The 19,092-nt window shown below is 37.7% G+C and overlaps 1 protein-coding gene across 1 annotated transcript in view; it reads left to right on the top strand.

The window, feature by feature from the left end:
• The window catches only part of il1rapl2 (interleukin 1 receptor accessory protein-like 2), a 1,145,651-nt gene that overhangs the window by 45,099 nt on the left and 1,081,460 nt on the right, over window positions 1-19,092 (top strand). The gene's annotated exons all lie outside the window — the stretch shown is intronic.

Here is a 19,092-nt window from a genome sequence, read left to right as displayed (position 1 = left end):
TTATCTGTTGATATATGTATTTTAAGTAGTTCTATTGCATCAAACATGGGTATGCAAACAAAAGCTGCACCACCTCGTTCTTCAGACCAGAACTAGGCAGAAGAAGTGTTAATGTGATTGGCCAAGGTCTCCAAGGTTGTGACTGTGTCTGACTTAGTCTTTGATAGACTGTGGACACCCCCAGAGGTTTATTTTCTTTAGAGATGCTGCTAAATGGTTATTTTGTTTTCCTCTCCTCCATCCTCCACTGGCCATATCACATAGTTTAACAATGAATTAGGAGACAGATATTATTGAGTTCCACTTATTTTAATCCATTTCTAACAATTTTCCTGTCTGTGGAAGCGAATCTGTGTCCTTATGTGTTATGTAATTAATGATTTGTAAAAATGTGTACTTGCATTTTACCTGAGAACTTGTCACAATTTTCTGAACCTGCTCTTAGTGAAGAGTGCTACCCAAAAATAAACTGAATTGAATTGATGTTAGCTTCAAGAGGAGCAAAAAAACATTTAGTTTGTGTTTCGCTGTTTGGAATATTTTTTCAAAACGTTCTAGCAGAGAACTTTATTTATTTTTATTAATTTTGGTGGTTTTCCCCCTATATTTCCAAGCTCACAATCACACATCCATATTCACTCCTACAGAGCCGTCAAAATCGCCACTCAGCTTGTCATGCACTTCCTTTGAATGTAAGAAAAACTCAAGAATACAAGAAAAATGTGAAAAAAATATACAGACTACATGCAGACTTTTGAAAGGTCTAAGAATTAAACTTATCTCCCTAAAAGGTGAGATGGCAGCACAAACTACTACGCCTAAATTATTGATTTCTACTTGAACTTAAATGAAAAGTTATATTTTAAAAAATACAACTATCCTCTCTCATTCTTTTCTTCACTCATTTTGGATCTGTTACATAACCATGAAATTCATCACTTCACTAACCTGAAAAGGGAACAATGATATTGAGTAATGGATCAATGCATGGGTTTATTTGTCCTTTACTGGCCTTGATTAGTGTGTTCAGGGTTCATTGGAGTTGGACAAGGTGAATTCCTAATGTGAAATTTATCAGTGAGTGTGCTCTTCACATTTGAAACCGAAAAGTAGTTTAAACGAGGCTGAAAACTTCAAGTAACTGCTGAGGTCTAATATTCTATACAGTGAATTTGTGTAGCTCCAGACTGACTAGCATGGCATAGTAAAGAAGAAGGCCACTGAAGCTTAATGGTGTGATTACATGTAATTAAGTCCATGAGTGGCCAGAAACAGTATAATGATGCTTCACACCACTTAAATCCCTAGTAACTGGTGTCTATATGTGGAGTTGTCTGTGGTGGTAGCTCCACTAAAGTGATATACTAAAGATTAAGTGGTTGAATTCCTGCTCAGATGTTTCTCAATGAACTCTTAACTCCTAGTGTGACCAACAAATATGTCATTCCATGAAAAATCTGTGTCATTAGGTATGAGGTTTGAGTAACTTAGATTGGAAACATAAACCAGAATTAGAAACTAGTACACAGACAAGCCTTGTGCAATTATGCAGACTTTCTTATTGAACAACACAAGAATCAATATCGAGAGAGGTGACTTTAGAAACCTGAAATTCTTATGGTTTTAAGATACAAATTGTGCATGTCTTCATTCGGATTTAAAATTGTACATACAATCTTTCCCCCTTCGACAAGAGTAGTGCATGTATAGCAGTAGCATCACTGCAAGAGAGAAGCAACAACAGAAACCAAGGCAGTGCTCATATGAGTCACTTCATCGAGGGCAAAACAAAAAGAGCTTAAAGCATAAATCAGTGAATCAAACAGAAAATGCGGTATATGCTAAAATGACTTCAAGCACCTATCAATCCTGCTAGCTAGGATTCTATGTGATGCAAGAGCACGTTAGTGTACGTTGCTTTGTATTGCACTGTCCATGCTGAGCATATTTAGAAGGTGCTCATCACTAATTGCTCTCTATTATGAAGATTATTAGCAACTATATATAACCATCATTATAAAATGAATCTTCCTGTTTGTTATCTTGGAGGGCTGTCCCATCTTTTTTTCCTGAGACACTAATAAAGGTGTACTGTCTCTAGTTTAGGTTATATTCTGCTTATCATCAGTCTACAAAATTAGCAGTGATACATTTGCTACCTACATTTGCCAATCTATGAGAAAAGAAGACAGTTTCAGTAATGATAATGGCTAGATACCATGAAGTAACAGATTGTAATGGTGAAGTTTAATGTCAAGTGTGCATAGTGCAACAACATTCTCACTTGCATTTCTCAATAGAATAGTAAAGCAATACAGTACAATACCAACAAAATGACACACAAAAAAACAGAATACATGCATAGAATAACATACATATAAACAGTTTTAGATATTCTTAAGATTCTTATTTTAATTTTTGTTTTTTCTTTGCATGGGAACTCTGTTTCTGCCAAATTCTTTTTTTAATTATGTGATTACTAGGGGTTTTCCCCCTGCTCGCCAGCCACTTCACGTCTCTGTTGCTTGCATTGTGAAAAGAGGGGCTGAGCACACCCCAAGGAGACATGGTCGCTCCTCCGAAACCCCCTCTTAAATGGTGATACTATGGGAATCAAATACAGTTTTATTTATTTATTTTTTTTTACCTCCTCTTTGTTTGATCAGCTGCTGGCTTGCTGCTGCTGCCATGCCGCATGATCTGCATCTCGCACTGTGCTTCGAACATTTAAAAGCCTGTACAGCAGCTGTCCTACTCTTTGTGTTTATTTCTGGTCCCGGGCATGGTTAAATCTTTTGGCACAAAGTCCCGTCTAACACAATGTAATTGTGTTGTCATTGTTATGAGTGTTGCTGTCATATATATATACATATACACATATACACACACATATACACACATATATGCACTTACAATAACATAGAAATCAATATAAACAACATTAACATCATTATCATATGAGAATATGAAGTAATATATAAGAAGCACATTTCATATAAATATAAATAATTAAACAGTAAAATCTTCTTGTATAATTTGCTACCGTGGCTTTTCGTTGGTCTGTCCAGGATTTTAAATCACCTGTAGCTTGCAAACTGTTTCACCTATTGACTTGAAATCTGGTACACATATAATACGTCACGTCTGCTATCCGCTTTATGGGTGATGATTGTATTACTCTTTTTATGTTTATTTTATTTTAGAATCAACTCCTATCTGCGCACACCAGGGCGGCCGTGGGCAGATGCGTATGGTGTATTCACTCCATGTTATCGTGCATTGCGCTGTCACTGGTATTTTGATAAAAGAATTTGAACAATATATAAGAAGCGTATAAATTATTAAACAGTAAAACATTAACATTTAAGAAGTAAAGTTACATTGAGTACTACTGCAGTGCCTTCGGGTATACCTCATTTTTTGTTTGCCCATTACATGCTTAAATGTATACATTTTTTGGTGTACCTACCCGAGAACACCCGACATATAACCGACCGTGGGAGAAGCATGGATTTTAAAGAAGCGTTGAGTTCATCTGCTGGTCTCCCTCGTGGAATAACTGGTAATGTTTCACTAAAATCTACAGCGAGTATAACGACATTACCTCCTTTTTTTTTTTGTACGATCTCTGAGATGTTGCTTTTTCGGTTCAAGGCTTCATAAGCTCTTTTATGTTCCATGGTGTACTTAATAAGTACTAATTATCCAAACCATCATCTTTGAATGTTGCAAGACTTTCGCCTTGTATGTAGATCGGGGTAATTACATTCATTGCATTCCTAGTCTGAATCACAATCTGATTGTATGGGTGGTTACCTGCACTGTAGGGTTGCCACCCGTCCTTTAAAATACGGAATCGTGCCGCGTTTGACAATGAAATTGCGCGTCCCGTTTTGAATCAATACTGGACGGGATTTATCCCGTATTTTTTTAATCATTTTTTTTTTAAAGCAGCGTCTCATGCAAATCATCCCACACGCATTTTATGAAGATGCCTCCTTTCCTACTTTTGATTGGGTAATACTTGATGTCATCGTTAGTTTGATTGGTGTTTTTAACTGTCCAGTGAGGAGGGCGTGTCTTTTAAGTACAGTCTGCAAAGTGTTGGCACTGAGATGTGGCGTCAGCGCCATACTTGAAGCCCCTAACGTTGCGGTCAGCAAGTCGGCTAACATCCGCCATGTGCCGTCTTTCAGTTGCGAGAAGCAGATCATAGAATGGTTGAAACTGTTGCCCCTAACGTTGCGCCACGGCGTGTGGTTCGTTTATACCTCGTGTCTTCTCATTAAACTTTTATCTCGCGAATATGTTATTGCAATCCGCAGCGGGAGCGTTTCTATAAACTTTATTTAAACTTACGTTTTACACCGTGGTTTGTTTCCCTTATGAACATGCTTGTATGCTTAACTCGCTCCGTTCTCAATTGTTTAATTAATTTTTTGCTCTTCGCTGTTTGCGGCTGTTCCTCCATTTCCCCCTACTTCATTCTTTTATCTCGCGAATATGTTATTGCAATCCTTAACGGGAGCGTTTCAATAAACTGATTGAAAATAGTTTTGCATTTACCTTTTTAATAAAAGGCGAGCTTTTAAGCCTGAGAAATCACCCCGTAAATGCACACGTTTAATTGGACATGTGTTAATATGTATGGTTACACAGTATTAAAAGACAGTGAACAACGTCAGTTACCTTTGTTCCCGCGTTTGATAAAAGGTGAGCTTTTAAGCCTGAGAAATCACCCCGTAAATGCACACGTTTAATTGCACATGTGTTAATATGTATGCTTACACAGTATTAAAAGACAGTCAAAAATTAACATCATTTACCTTCGTTCCCGCGTGCGACTCGTGCTGTAAATCTCTTCCTTGTTTTTAGTTCACGTGATTACGTAGGAGGCGTGATGACGCGATACGTGACTCCGCCTCCTCCATTTTTAGTTTATAAAAACGGAATAAAATTCTGAAAATCTAACAACATCACATTAAAGTTCGATAATTTCTGTAAAGAATGATACCAAGCGTATATATGTAGGTTTTAAAATAAGCCCGATTTAAAGCGTGACAAAAAACGTGACATAAAAATGTCACCATTGCACTTTTAGGCTTAGGATTTTATATATATAGAGTAGATATGAGGAAAAGTTTTCAGTCAAGCTCAATAAGTGCTTCTGTATCATTTCCAGTTCATTATAATTGATACTATATTCTACATGTGAAGCACAAAATGCTTGAAACAAAGCAACTTGTACTGCATAAAGTTTGTGTTTGTTAACAAAATGCATAGCAATAATTCATTGAATAAAGAATTCTATTTCGTTGCAGGATGAAACCAATCAATGGCCCTGTTCCACATATTGTCTGGTTCTTGCTGGGACTCTGATATTCCTTTTTCAAGAGTTATTGCCAATAAACTAATTTTGATAACTAAATTATTAAAATAAAATAATCTATTTCTAACTAAATTATTTAGTTTCTCATGACCCAGAGTCTTTCAGCTGAAGCTTACTGCCGCCACTCAAAAAAATGTGCTCTCACAAAGATATTGAATGCTTGCTGCTGGTACCATAATCCACTTGCATGCTTAGTGATAGTGAGTGAGGGAGAGAATCAGCACAAGTGCATCATTTGATTAAGTAACAAGAACTGAACAGATGTTGAAGGTGTACATTTAATTCAAGTTAAAGTTTAATAAGTTTAGTACAGCTGCTTTAAAATAGACAGAGTGGTAGCACAGGTATCCATGAGTGTGGTAAACTGTGGAAGATCTCCATGTTTCAAAATAGTGACTATAGTAAATAACTAGATTAAAATAAACTAAACTTTTATTTATAAGTTTCTGTTACTGGATTGTACAAAGCTCACTCTATTCTACTTTGGTGTGCGATTTTACCCTGCAAAGAATGGTGTACTGTCCACCACACTTGCTACTTGCCTTTACACCCAGTGCTGCTGGGATAGACACTGACTCATTGTGATTGCAGACTATGTGCATGCTGAATCACACTAACCATCATTAAAGAACCGAAGCATGAAATAACGCAGTAATTATGGCAAAATAATGGAATCCATATTACTAACCGAGAATGCTAAACCGGATGATGGACGCAGGCACATCCGGCAATGGGCCGTAGCTGCAAAAAGACGTACTGCGCAGGCGCTAAAAACAGTCCGTGAGAGTCGGCTGAGGAGCCGAGAAAGGCGGACAAAAGAGGGCGAGAGAGGCGGACAAGACCACAGAAAAAAGGAGTGAGCACAGGAAAAATGGAGAAATGAGGAAACGCAGGCAAAGCACGAAACACATTGCACACGAGACTAGACCCAAAAAAAAAAAAAATAGAGGCTCGCGCACAACAGCAAGGCACCCCCCCAACACCCCTCCCCCCTACAGGCACCGGACGGGACACACACCAAGAGGGGGATTCAACAAGCCCATGGAACACAAAAAAAAGAACACAAAACCACCCCACAGACCCTACAAGCAAGGGACGGGACACACACAAACAGGGGGATTCAACAAGACACAGGAACACAAAAAGAAAGAAGACGCTCGCGCGACAACAATCCTCAACCCCCCCCCCCCCCACACACACACACACACACATCCATAAGAAGTGACACCCAAAGCCACATATTCTAAAGTGAACATCAACACCTTCACACTAGACAGCATAGGTGTCAGCATTGGTGGATCTCCTTACAATAAAGCACTATTAACCGTTCAACTGCAGAAAAGGAAACATATTAACAGTGACTGCGATCCTCCATATTACTTATCCATATTTCGCATGCTGAGAAAGAAACAAGTCATGAATACACGGTCACGGGTACAAAACGAAAAGGAAAGGATAACAGGAACAAACACACGAACACGAAAGAAACAACAAAATAGACGGCTATGCAGCATAGGTGGATCTCATTACCATAAGGCACTATTAACCGTTCAACCGCAGAAAAGGCTCCATATTAACAGTGAGTGCAATACTCCTTATTACTTATCCATATTTCTAAAAGAAAAAATGACTCGACTCCAAATACGCAAAGCTCAACTAAAGCTTCTAACTAACGATGTACCTAAAAGTAAAAACTTTATGAACTGCATTAGATCCTACAATAGTTCATTTAATATGCACAAATCTACATCCTAGATCCACATGACGCAAACTATCAATCAAAGTGCTGCATCGCAACAGGCACGGATTCAAAACGAAACACCTCCCGTCTCAGACATACGTTAATGGCAGCGAAGGCTACAACGGGCTTCTCACACAGCACAGGCAAATCGATTACAGCTCCAAAACAACACGTCCCAAATAATACACATGCAACAACGCGCCTCTCAAACGGCACAAGAAAAACATACACCAGGAAAATTCATTCGGATTAATGAATGTCATTTGCAATCATTGTCATTCAGTTCACTTCCCTGAAGAAACAACTGGCAATACAAGTTATACATTTACACGTTGTTGTCAAAAGGGTCAAATTAGACTGCCTTCTTTACATTCATATACTGAATATCTACAGAAGCTTATAACTGACGATGTACCTGAAAGTGAAATCTTTATCAACTACATTAGATCCTACAAATCGGAATCCACTATGAACATTAACGGTGGCACTGCACGTGACATCCGTCTTGAAAAAATGTTGTTTATTGATGAATGTTCAATGGCATGAACAAACGTTTATGAATAATAATATTCGATTTGGAGGAAAGGTACTTTTATGAGGAGGAGATTTTAGATAGTGATTAACTATTCTTCTGTGCACCTTAAAATACGCAGACAATTGGCATTGCTTTCAAAAGATACAGTTAGTAAAAAAGATACGATGTCCAGAAACAGATCATAACAATTGCTTATTACAACTGAGAGATGGTACACTCACCAATACAGATGGACTTCACCCACATATTATTACAATTCCTCAAGCCTTTATCTGCGACGACTTAGTTACAGAGAGATTTGGAACAGCAATCTCATAAGACCAAATGCCCCTTTTAACACAACGCACTATATTATGTCCAAAAAATATTAATGTGGAAAACATAAATACCCAAGTCATTCCATTACTTCCTGGAAAGACACAACTCTTTCTAAGCTCTGACAAACTTGACTCTGATCACAACAATAACCATCTTAAATGACCTTACAAGTTCTGAGCTGGAATTACCTTTTACACTTAAACGGCGTGTACAAAGAAATTTTCAAATAAACCTTTACACTGTGCCACACACTTTATTGTTTGCTTTCTATTTGCATCATCTACACCGTCACACTATTCTATATCTCATTCATACATCACGCTCTTTGTCATTCCCAACACCAGGGGTTGGCGAGCGAAGCGAGCAGGGGGCGGAGCCCCCTAGTTATTTTATAAAATGAAACAACAGTTGTTTCGGTTAATTACAGTAAGCTTCCATGTCTTTCATTTTAAATTGAGAACAAATTATAACACATAAAAGCTGGTAAATTTCAACTGCAGTGTTAGACTGGTGCTGCCTGGTTCCAGGTCTAGAAGACAAAACATAAAACAGTAAACAGAAGACTATTTTACAGTAACCTTCAGTAGTGTGTATTTCTCCTATTTATTAATGGTATGGTAACATTATGAAATTTCAAAACCATGTCTTATAGATATTCCAACAAGTCAGGAACTTGGGCAAAGAACACAAATGATGAGAAATTGCATATTTAGTCCATATTATCATAAACCCCTTACTGTTAAAAGTCATTAAAGGAAAAGAAAATGTAAAGGCTGAAGTAAAACTGAGAAGAGGAATATTGTGTAGTAATGTGAACTAAGAAATTCATAGCTCTTTCCAAAAAAACATAGATGTGACTGCCTGCTCTTCAGTAGGTGAACTGCCAGCAAAATGGTCCTGTAGGCAATGAGGGTGCTTTAGCTTAAGAGAAAAAGAGGACTGATGAATAATTAAAATTATCACTAAAAGACTAGAAGTAAAAAATACCAGCAAATGTAAGCCTGACATGAGAACTGAGCAGCATATTTATCTCTTGACCTGTTTAGAAACTGATATAGATAGATGACATCCATTAATAAGTAGTCAGTATAAATTGTTATGTTTCACCACTTTGAATAACATACAGTCTGCCAGCTTTGGGTGTAAATGTGCACACAGATATTCAAACAGCGTAGCTAGAATGTAAATCATTATCCTGTGTGTTAACTCTGTGTTCTGTTATACAGTATTCTGGCCTGGCATTGCCATTAAAAAAATTTATTTCTGTCAGTGAAAGCATATTTTAGCTAGAAGAGAAAAGCACTGCTGGGAGCAAAATCTGATTTATCCTTAAAGGGTTAAAGGTAAATCTACTTGCATCTAACTCGAGCAAAAAATATAATTATTTAAGGATGAAATTGCAGTAGTATGAAATCAGTTATATTACATCCTGTAACAAATGAGACTGATGAATATGAAAGCCACAATATATTAAAGATAGTTTTCTTTTAAGACTTATCAAACTTGTGAAAAAGAACTGCTAAAAACCAATAAGGTCAAATCACTCCACATTAGCTTGTACTGTACTGTGGTTGGAGTGGATTGGAATTTTGTTTTGCTCTCCTTTTCTGATATATGACCTTAGTTTAATGTACTTATACTTTGCCCTTCAAATTTATGATTGTGTATTTGGCTGACACCTTTATCCAAAGAAAGTTACAAGATCAGAATACATTATAATTTTTTACATGCATTGTTTTTTTAAATTAAACCACAGTCATATTAAGTGACTTTCTCAAGGTTATATTGTGAGATGGAGGTGGGCACAGAACCAGGAAGCGAACGGTTTAAATCCCAGTGGCATAAACACTATATTATTATTATTATTATTATTATTATTATTATTATTATTATTATTATTTAGGAGCTTTAAAAAACTAAATTACAGAAAAAGAAGTTATATCTATACAAAGTGAATACATTGTGTGACGTATGGCAGGGGCTGGGCTGGCATCCCAGCTGGGATAACACCCTACTTGACAGGAAGGCTAGTATAGTGGATGGACAGGGGGGGGCAGGGGGAATGCCTTCCTGGCAGGGAGGCGAGTGTAGTGGATTGACAAGGGCGAATGCCTTCCGAGAGTACATGCTCCCCTGACACACTGGATGGCAGCATTCTTGGGCCATTATGCCCATTCAAACACAAGCACGACATGTTGGGAGTTGGGGCAGACCTGCTGGTTTTCCTGGGCACTGACAGGGTGTGCTAAGGAAGGCTTTCCCTAATTTTAGGGGCTTCCTCCTTGACCCAGGACCAGAATAAAAGGGGCCATCGCCATCCACTGAAGAGTCAGAGTCAGGAGGAGGTGGATGAGACTGCATGGGAAGTGTAGAAGGAGAAACGTATCATATGTTGTATGGTCTAGAAAGAAGGAAACTGAAACCCTGTTGGTTGTATTGTCTAAAATAAACACCTTTTATCTGAACCAAGGACCATGTTGTGAAGTTGTGTCTCAGGGCTGGGGTGCTGCAATAACCCCTACAGGTCCCAAGTGGTAAATACTACTCTCACATAAACACAGCATCCTAGTTTAGAATTCCACATCCAGTTGTTACCCACTTTTCCATATCTTCATGGATTATCTTCTGGGTCTCCAGTATTCATCCACATCCACAAAAGTGTAAAACTGGACCTGTGAGGGTATAAGCGTGTGTGAGTGGACCACGTGACATCCTGTTGCCCTGTCCAGAGCTCTTTTCTCCCTTGCACCTGATGCTGCCATAGAGTTCCAGAATGATTGGTTATTGAAAGGGGTGTTTTTTGGTATTTCAGTGCATGTCATTTTCTGTTTTAACTGTAATCTTGTGTAGAAAATATAACTGAAGAATCATTTAGTTATTTTATGTGTTTTATGGTTTTATGTGTTGATGGAGTTGTTGCTTTGAGTAAATAAAAATGTCAATTGATCAATAAATCTTTAGTTTATATGGCGTTGTTCATATAATACTCCATCACAAGACACTTAATGTTGCAATCACTGGCAGATTTCAAAATAAGCATTAAATACAAGGACATTTAATTATGTCTTACAGTTATGTGTTAAAGTACAAATAAGGAACGAACAAATAAAAAGCCGAGAAGATGACAGTGTGATAGAGTTAGGATTGGTAACATTTTTACAGATGGGTACAATAAGAATGCGGATACAGTCATGTAGATTTATACAAGGCAGAAGAGGTGATTTGTTAAGCAAGGCTTCAATTAATTCATGGATTGTTCACAAACATATTGAGAGAAAGTGAAAGAGATCCACAAATTAGGAGACACACATTTGAATGACTACTAATTGAGTTACTCTAATATTGTCAGCAAAAGAATCTACTGTGAGAAAATAAGATATAAACTTAAATGATTCATAGTTGTTTAGATCCATGGTGTCAGTTTGATCAGAATTAAGATTGTTAGGATTTTCCTCCCAGCATGTTGGTCAGTTCTTACAGTCAATTGACTCCTCTATTTTATAGTCTTGCTATCTGGACAGTCTCCAAGAAATACAAACATTTCGAGCCTCTCCTCTAAAGAGAAATCAAGTCTTTGCAGCCTGTACAGTGGGAGTTGGGGGCATTGTTCTGAAGCAGTGGGAGGATGGCCCAAAGCATTCCTTTTAGTTTTTTCTAATTGACTGCCACAAACACAAATGTAAATCAGCATAATATGGACTGGCCTTTTGAGGTATGTAATCAATAAGGACTAAAATTTGAAAATCACAAACATTTGTGTTCATAATATTGCCAGCACTGACTTGGACTTAGTTTGGTGTGTGAGAATCATTCGATTTCCATTGTTTTAATGGTTGTGTGGACTTTGGGTAACAGTGCTGTTCCCATGGTTCATCACCAGTTATGAACTGCTTCATAAATTCTTCCCCATGCAAGGTCATTAGCACATAATTCTTGAAAGATTTGGTAAAGCTCCATTTCAAGAGTCAATATTCTGTATACCCTATTGGCACCAACCTTTTTCATGTTGTTCACAAAGAGTGGGCTCACCCGAGTTATAGCTGTATCTTATAGTGTCTGTCATTTCATACTCTGTCACTCTTCATTGTCATTGATAACATTTGCTTCAGTCATTTGTGTTGAAGACTTAACAAGAGCTTTGGCCATCTTCAAGAGACATCTTCCAGTAAGAGAATTTTCTGGCTCATCTCTTGGTTGTGGCATTGGAAAGGGGGCTTGTCCTGATGTTGACTAGGTAAGAACGAATCCACAAAGGTGTTGTTTTGTAGTGTTCACAATTCAATGATAATAGTTTTTGGCATCAATGTTGAGAAGATTCCAAAACAAGAAGAATGCATTATAAACAATTAGTGCTAGAATCTTGTAATTCTCTTTTTTGGTACACAGGAGCAAATCTGATCCTGTACAATATCAGCACCATAAAATATGACTTTTCAGAGTGAGAGTGATTTCATATTTATATAAATATTTCCCTGCAATGTATCTCGCTTATACAATTCACTCTTTTACTTTGATACACTAGCCTCTATTCTAGAAAGATAGACCTCACAAGGCTCCTTTAATTAATTATTCATCTTCTGCTTCTCCACATTCAGTATATGTGTTTTAGCCCAACATATTGCAAGAAATATAAAAATGTTCTCATTGTTTTATTTTTTGAAGCTCTATGTGATAATTCATATAGGTGGTTGTGCATGTAGATAAACAAAACAAGTGTCTTATGAAACGATTCCAAACTATTGCCTAATTACTGCAGTTTTATTATGTCAGCCATATGTGAATGTGAATGAGCTAATATGTGTTTATTTGACATTTACTAGTTTATTACACACTTCAACAATCACAAAACAAAGAAGTGCACACCCCTTCTTATTCAAATTTACCAATGAGCTGATGGTGATGGGCGTTTTTGCTCACATTTATAACAAAAATAAAAAAAATGGAGGACTGTGCATGCTGAATTGAGAGTGAATTTGTAAAACATAAATATGTTGGTAAGATGGGAAGCCTGGGGCACCAGCTGGTTGGCTACATACTGGAAACAGATGGGGAATGGGCAACCAAGTTGAAGAAGTGCATTAGTAAGTGCTCTATCCTCAGTTTACGAGTGGGGCAGGCTGGCATTTTGACAAATCGGATTCATCCTGAGGATGGTTGTAGTGAGCTGGAGCTTCTCCCAGCCAACTCCTAACATACTGTAAATTTGGCTCTATGTACTCCTTCACAGTCACAAATGTGTGCATACAGGGTCAACTGTAACAGTTTGAATGAGCTAGAAAGAACACAAAGTGCAAATGGCAATAAAGCTTGTCCTTATTTAACAGTAGCACAGGGGCTTGGTGGATAGGTAAAAAAGGCTATATGTTCAATTTTTGTTACTTCTACAATGACTTTATTTATTCCTTTCCTGACTCACATCACACATTTATTGGATTCATAAAGGTCGTGATCTGTTTCATCACCATGAATTTAACTCCCTGAAAGCACGTGAGCATTATTTTCCAAAGGCAAATGTGTTTTGCAAAGAAAGTCTACTGTTCCCTTTAAGCACATTGCCCTTGACTAGTAAGCCGTGAGACTTTGGCATTGGAATGGAGGTCTGCAGCTCAATCTGTCAGCAGCTGGTAAACATTACAGAATGCTTTCCTGGTGCATCTTTGGAACTACGATGTTGTTTAATTGCACAAAATAAAGAGAGCTCTATAGCGTATGAAAGGAGAAAGTGAAAAAAAAAAAAAGGAGGGAGAAACATTCAAGCAAATGAAGCCTTATATTGCAGACTTCTGGCCTGACAGCTAAATTATTTGACACAAATTATAAGCCATCTCTTTAGAACCTATACTTAACCCTCCTGTAATTAAGTCTTTTGTAATAGCAGATTTTTGTGAAGCTGGTTAAATGTGTAATTCCTGTTTCAATTGTGTACTGTAGGCTTACAGTGACACACACAAAGAAAAAAAATCAATATTATAGAAAGCTTCCAAGGAGCTGGCATTCCCAAGTTTTTAACATCTCCACCCCTGTGGCACAATTACAAACAAACGCACCAACACAGCAAATTGCCATCCAAGAACAAAGACTATGGTACCAATTTATTTATTTTTTTCATATCCACCTCCCACCCCCCAACCTCTTCATTGTAACTGCAGGTTGCTCATAGGTTGTCAGAAGGTATCATTATGATTACAGCTTCATGACAGCGAATAAGTTTGGCAAATGCGTAAGGGTTAATTAAAAAATCACTTGGAATCCAACACAGCAGTGCAGGGCATTATTAACTCTGTGGCATTTTTCAATTTGTCTATCAGTACAAAGCAGCATTTTAGGTTGTGCGGTCTGAAACAGTATAATAATCAAGCAACTCCCTCCATTCAACCCCCCCCCCCCCCCCCCACCCCATCCCAATCTAATCCAAAAAAGGTCTAAGATGGAAACTAGCAGAGTAAAATACATGAAAATGTCACAATAAAATCTGTCTTGAAAAGGGGAATGGAGGGATACAAATACTGCTTGTTAATTAAGAGCCATCATCTGTTCTGTCCGTAGATTACATGCATATTCATAACAACCAGAAACATGTTCTTCACTTCAGCACTGCCTAAAGGTTTAATGATGAGAATTTCAAAAGGTAGAAAATGTGTTAAAGTTTCTGCATTTTAGCAAAGTTTATTGGATTCCATCCATTGAAATATGAGGTTGGAGACTCTTGCAGGTTTGATGTTGGATGCCAGCAGCATAGCTTTCACAAATACCGGATTTTAACTTGCACAGGCAGGGCACCTCTGAAAGAGACAGCACTGAGTCCTTGTTAATTTCTTCTTGTCGCAATAAAACATCTGAGCCTTAAGCTACCATTTTACAATTTATTCTCCTTTAATGAAGGGATTTCATGAAACAGCTCTGAGTTTGGAGCTTACATGCTTATTGCTGTTTTGTAGAGGTTGGTACAAGGGATATTAGGTGAACCTGTCATATTTGTAGAACAGACTTTTGCTTCTCTTCCATTTTCTGAAATCACTTTTTACAATTCATTGTTACAAGTTAGAAGGTATCAAAGGAACATCGCAACCGGGCCACAAACCAACCCAACTCAACCCAGCACCATCATTTGTCCATTACAATGCAATTTCACACACACCCTTAAACTTGGATTGGGTCAGTGCAGAGTCATTAGTCCCTGTGTAACAAAATAGGATAGAAGTCAAAACGAAGAGTTGGGGTACCACCTTGGTAATCTTGTTTTAAAAAGAGCACTTGTGACCACTATTTTGCTATAAATAAACAAAAAGATAGTAAATCACTTTTTGCTCGGAGCTCCACCATTATGAGTCATGGTGGCCTTCAGGTTTTTACTTTTCCAATGTGTGTTACTTTTGTGGGTAAAACGGAAGTGATATCAATCATCCTATGGTCAATGTCCCTCAGAACTGCAGTTGTAAAAGGAGCGATTATCAACAACAGCACATCCTCTTTGTATTGTTTACCTTGCTGAAGCGCTGAACATGCTCTCTAAGCACTCATGTGTGACACCTGACAACATGCAAAAAAATCATCAGGCTATTATCAGACAAACAACCAACCTTCATTTTATTTTGCACTTAAAGCTCTTTATAAGTACATGGATATGCTGCACTTGTTTCTGTTTTTTTTTTTTTTTTAACATTTGGAACACAGACAGGTAAATCGACTTGCTCACAATTACATGATACAACTGAAGTGTGCTCTGAATTAGCAGCCTTGGCAGTTAAATTGTTGTTAAGGTCATTACACCACACTACTAGACACTGGAGCAGTGAGGCAACAGCAGTAGCTACTGTGCCATCCAACCATCACCGTTTCTGTTTTCTGTGCATAGAATATATTAGAAAAAATTAAAAGGCTTGTTTTTAGAGTACTTATTTAAAATGATGTCACACCCTAAGTATTGTCCCACCCTTCCATCACCGTTTTTTACTTTACAAGCACTGAATATGAAAAAATTCCACAGCTTTTTTTTTTTTAATACTTATTGAAAATGTTCTTAGTGTCACTACTAAACTGGTGTCCATTCCCATTATATGTTTAATAACATGTTTTTGTGAGCCTAACAGAATCTTCATCTGCTATGAAGTGTATATTGTTATTTACATGAGGAAGCTTTGAAGTTTAGACAATATCCATATTCTTTTATCTATCTATCACTATCCTTTAGTTAGTAAAACAATGCGATTTTAGTGGGACAGCTGTACAGTTTATTGCACTGCTCCCTCACACCTTCAGTAATTCCAGACTCAAATTAATGCTCGGCCACTGTCTGTGTGGTGTTTGCACATTCTTCCTTTGTCCAGTTTGGTTTTTCTCTAAATATTCCAGTTTTCCTGACACATTTTAAAAAAATGTTAGCTTATTTTTTATTTCATTTATTTATATATTGTATATCATTTGACTTGAGTAAGTAGAAAATTAATACTGTATACTGTACATTACACAATTGGTGCCTTGACTGTCTTTTGTGATATATATACATATAGCAGATTTTTTTTCTGGTCATGGGACATTTTAATATAAAAGCATTCATTCATTCATTCATTCATTCATTCATTCATTCATAGACATCATGGTTTTTAATTGTGTCAATTGTGAACTAAATAGGTCAAATTTAGGAATTTTGTATGAAATTTTGCACTCTTTACAATTTACTGCAGTATTCATTATGTCAAATTCACTGACACTGAACATGATGTTGGATCTTATAATGGGTGCTAAAGTGAATATTGTTAACCCACACTAGCTAATTCATTTACTGAGAGAAAATCTGAGCTTTTTCAATTTCCTGCTGAGTTGAAATGGTCATCTCTATTATTATAAACAATTAAGATAATGTAAAAAAAAGCCCTTTGGCTTTATCCGAACTGAGCCATTTAGTTTGATGTAGAGGTGAAAAGTTGAAGACTGAGATCTTACTTACTACTCAGCCAGACTAGCCATCTGAACCGTGGGCGAAGCATGAATGAATGTAGCAGTTAAAATAAATAAGAAGTCATCGAGGGCTGCTAATGTAAATGAAGACAAAAAAGGAGAGAAATAGTCTCTGTAACATTCACAAGACACATTCGATTCAGCCACCTACGTGTAGAGAAGTGCAAATAAAGAGGCTGCCATGGTGGCTCAGTGCTTAGTAACTCCTAACTGATTATGTTGTGTGCCTGCAGTCTGAATGTTTTCCTTTGTCTGTGTGAGGGCGTTTCTTTGGATAGTCTCATCTTCCATCATACAATTTTGAAACATGCATGGTAGGTTGTGTGGTATAGCGGGTCCGCGACTTCAAAAAAAGGGTCAGGTTTTAAATCCGTATAGCCGTGTCGTTCTCTGTGGGCGCGATTGCACGACCATGGGGAGTTAATGAGGTAGTTGGAGCGAGTCGCACCTGCATGTGTGGGTGCGATCGTTCTCAATTGCACCAAGACAGAGGTCGGCTGAAAGGAGCTCGTTGCTGTTGGGTCTCTGCCGGCTATGTGAGCAATGGGTGAGCTGGGGAGAATGAGAGAAGGAGGTGTGCTAAGATTGTGAAGAGTGAGACTGCTTATTTAACCTCTGATTTTAAAGGATTTATTTATTGTTTTTATCCCCACTGAACACTTGTTTTTATGGATTATTTATTGAAACCTTGATGCACTGCACTTTGGACACTTTTTTGATTTTTATTGTGGAGTAAAAGCACTTTGGCACTTTGCACTATCCCCTGGCTTCATTTGAGAATTGTCCTCATTTGTCAGCTCATCTCGGTGACATTACCGATGGTGTCGGGTTTGAGAGTTCCCAGCAGTCGGATGGGAGCATGGAGCAAACCCACATCGTCACAGGATGACTGGTGACTCTAATTTGGCCCAGTCTGGTCATGCCCTGTGAAGGGCTTCCATCCCACATTTTGTTTCCTGTTTTACACTTTGATCCCTTTGAACTTCAAATGTGTTTAACAGGTTCAAAAATCAATAAATGGATCTACAAATGGATTAAAGAAATTGGCAGAAAGTATCTCACCTGCCTCAAATATTACCCGTCAAATAGTGAAGAGCCCATGGCACAGGAATTCGAAAGATCCTAATCAAGTCATGTTAAGTTGCAACTTTTTTTGTTTGCTGACATAATTTACACTACGTCATTTTTGTGGATAACTCTTCAAGCTTTCATCAGCACATTTACATATGTAACATACAAACTTAAAGCACACTTGCCACACATGGCAAATCATAACAGATAATGACCCGCAATAACTGACAAAATATAAGGAGTCTGCTATTAGTAAATGGAATTTACCTTTAACATAACAAGTCAAGTTTGTTTTAAAAAGTGTCATATGATGCCTCTGTTCTCTGGCAATACAAATTGCAAAGGAGTAGTCTGATGGAAGTTGCAGAGTACATAAAAATCGGGGAATAGCTTGGTTTTGTATTCATGCGTTGTGCAATATTAGCCTTTGTTAAACTCCTCCTGTTGACCAAGCTTAATGGGATAATGTTCTGCTCTCTGCTCTCAAGACTCAGTTTCTTCCCAATGCATTATAATGTTGGAAGGTCATGCTGAGTATCTAGGTCCCTCTCAGGGAGCATTTTGAATGATCGTAATGGTTTTACTGAAAGTTATATACAGATTATAATGCTCAGAATGAACCAGAGATCTCCTGTCTTGGTCTCTTAGAATATCAAAAATCCCCCTGCTTGAGAATGTCAAGTCTCCAGGACAATTACTGGCGATCCAGTGCAATTCTCTGCCATGCCAAGTGTGGGGGCAGTGACTCCAACTTGAGGTCATCAGGTCCAAAGATGTCTAAATAAATAGGAAACAGAGAAGGCATTTCAAAAACTGACTGCAGAAGAGGTCTGCTAAATCACTTTCATGGCTATTCAAAAACATGCTCATCACAAGATACGCAAGATATAGATGGCAATTGAACTCGGTGCAGGGCATGTGTACGAGTGGGCCTGAGATTGACAGGAACTGTCCCAAGGTTGGGCGCAATCTTTCCATGATGCTTCCAGGATGGTGGCTTGTCCTCATGTCCATAAAGTGAATTAAGCAGACTAAGCAAATTGAATTGACCTTTATTAAGGGCATTTTAAATTTACTCAA

Source organism: Erpetoichthys calabaricus, chromosome 12, assembly GCF_900747795.2.
Source record: "Erpetoichthys calabaricus chromosome 12, fErpCal1.3, whole genome shotgun sequence".
Lineage (NCBI taxonomy): Eukaryota > Metazoa > Chordata > Cladistia > Polypteriformes > Polypteridae > Erpetoichthys > Erpetoichthys calabaricus.
Note: the sequence above shows the minus strand (reverse complement) of the source record. Positions and strands in the feature narration are given on the sequence as shown.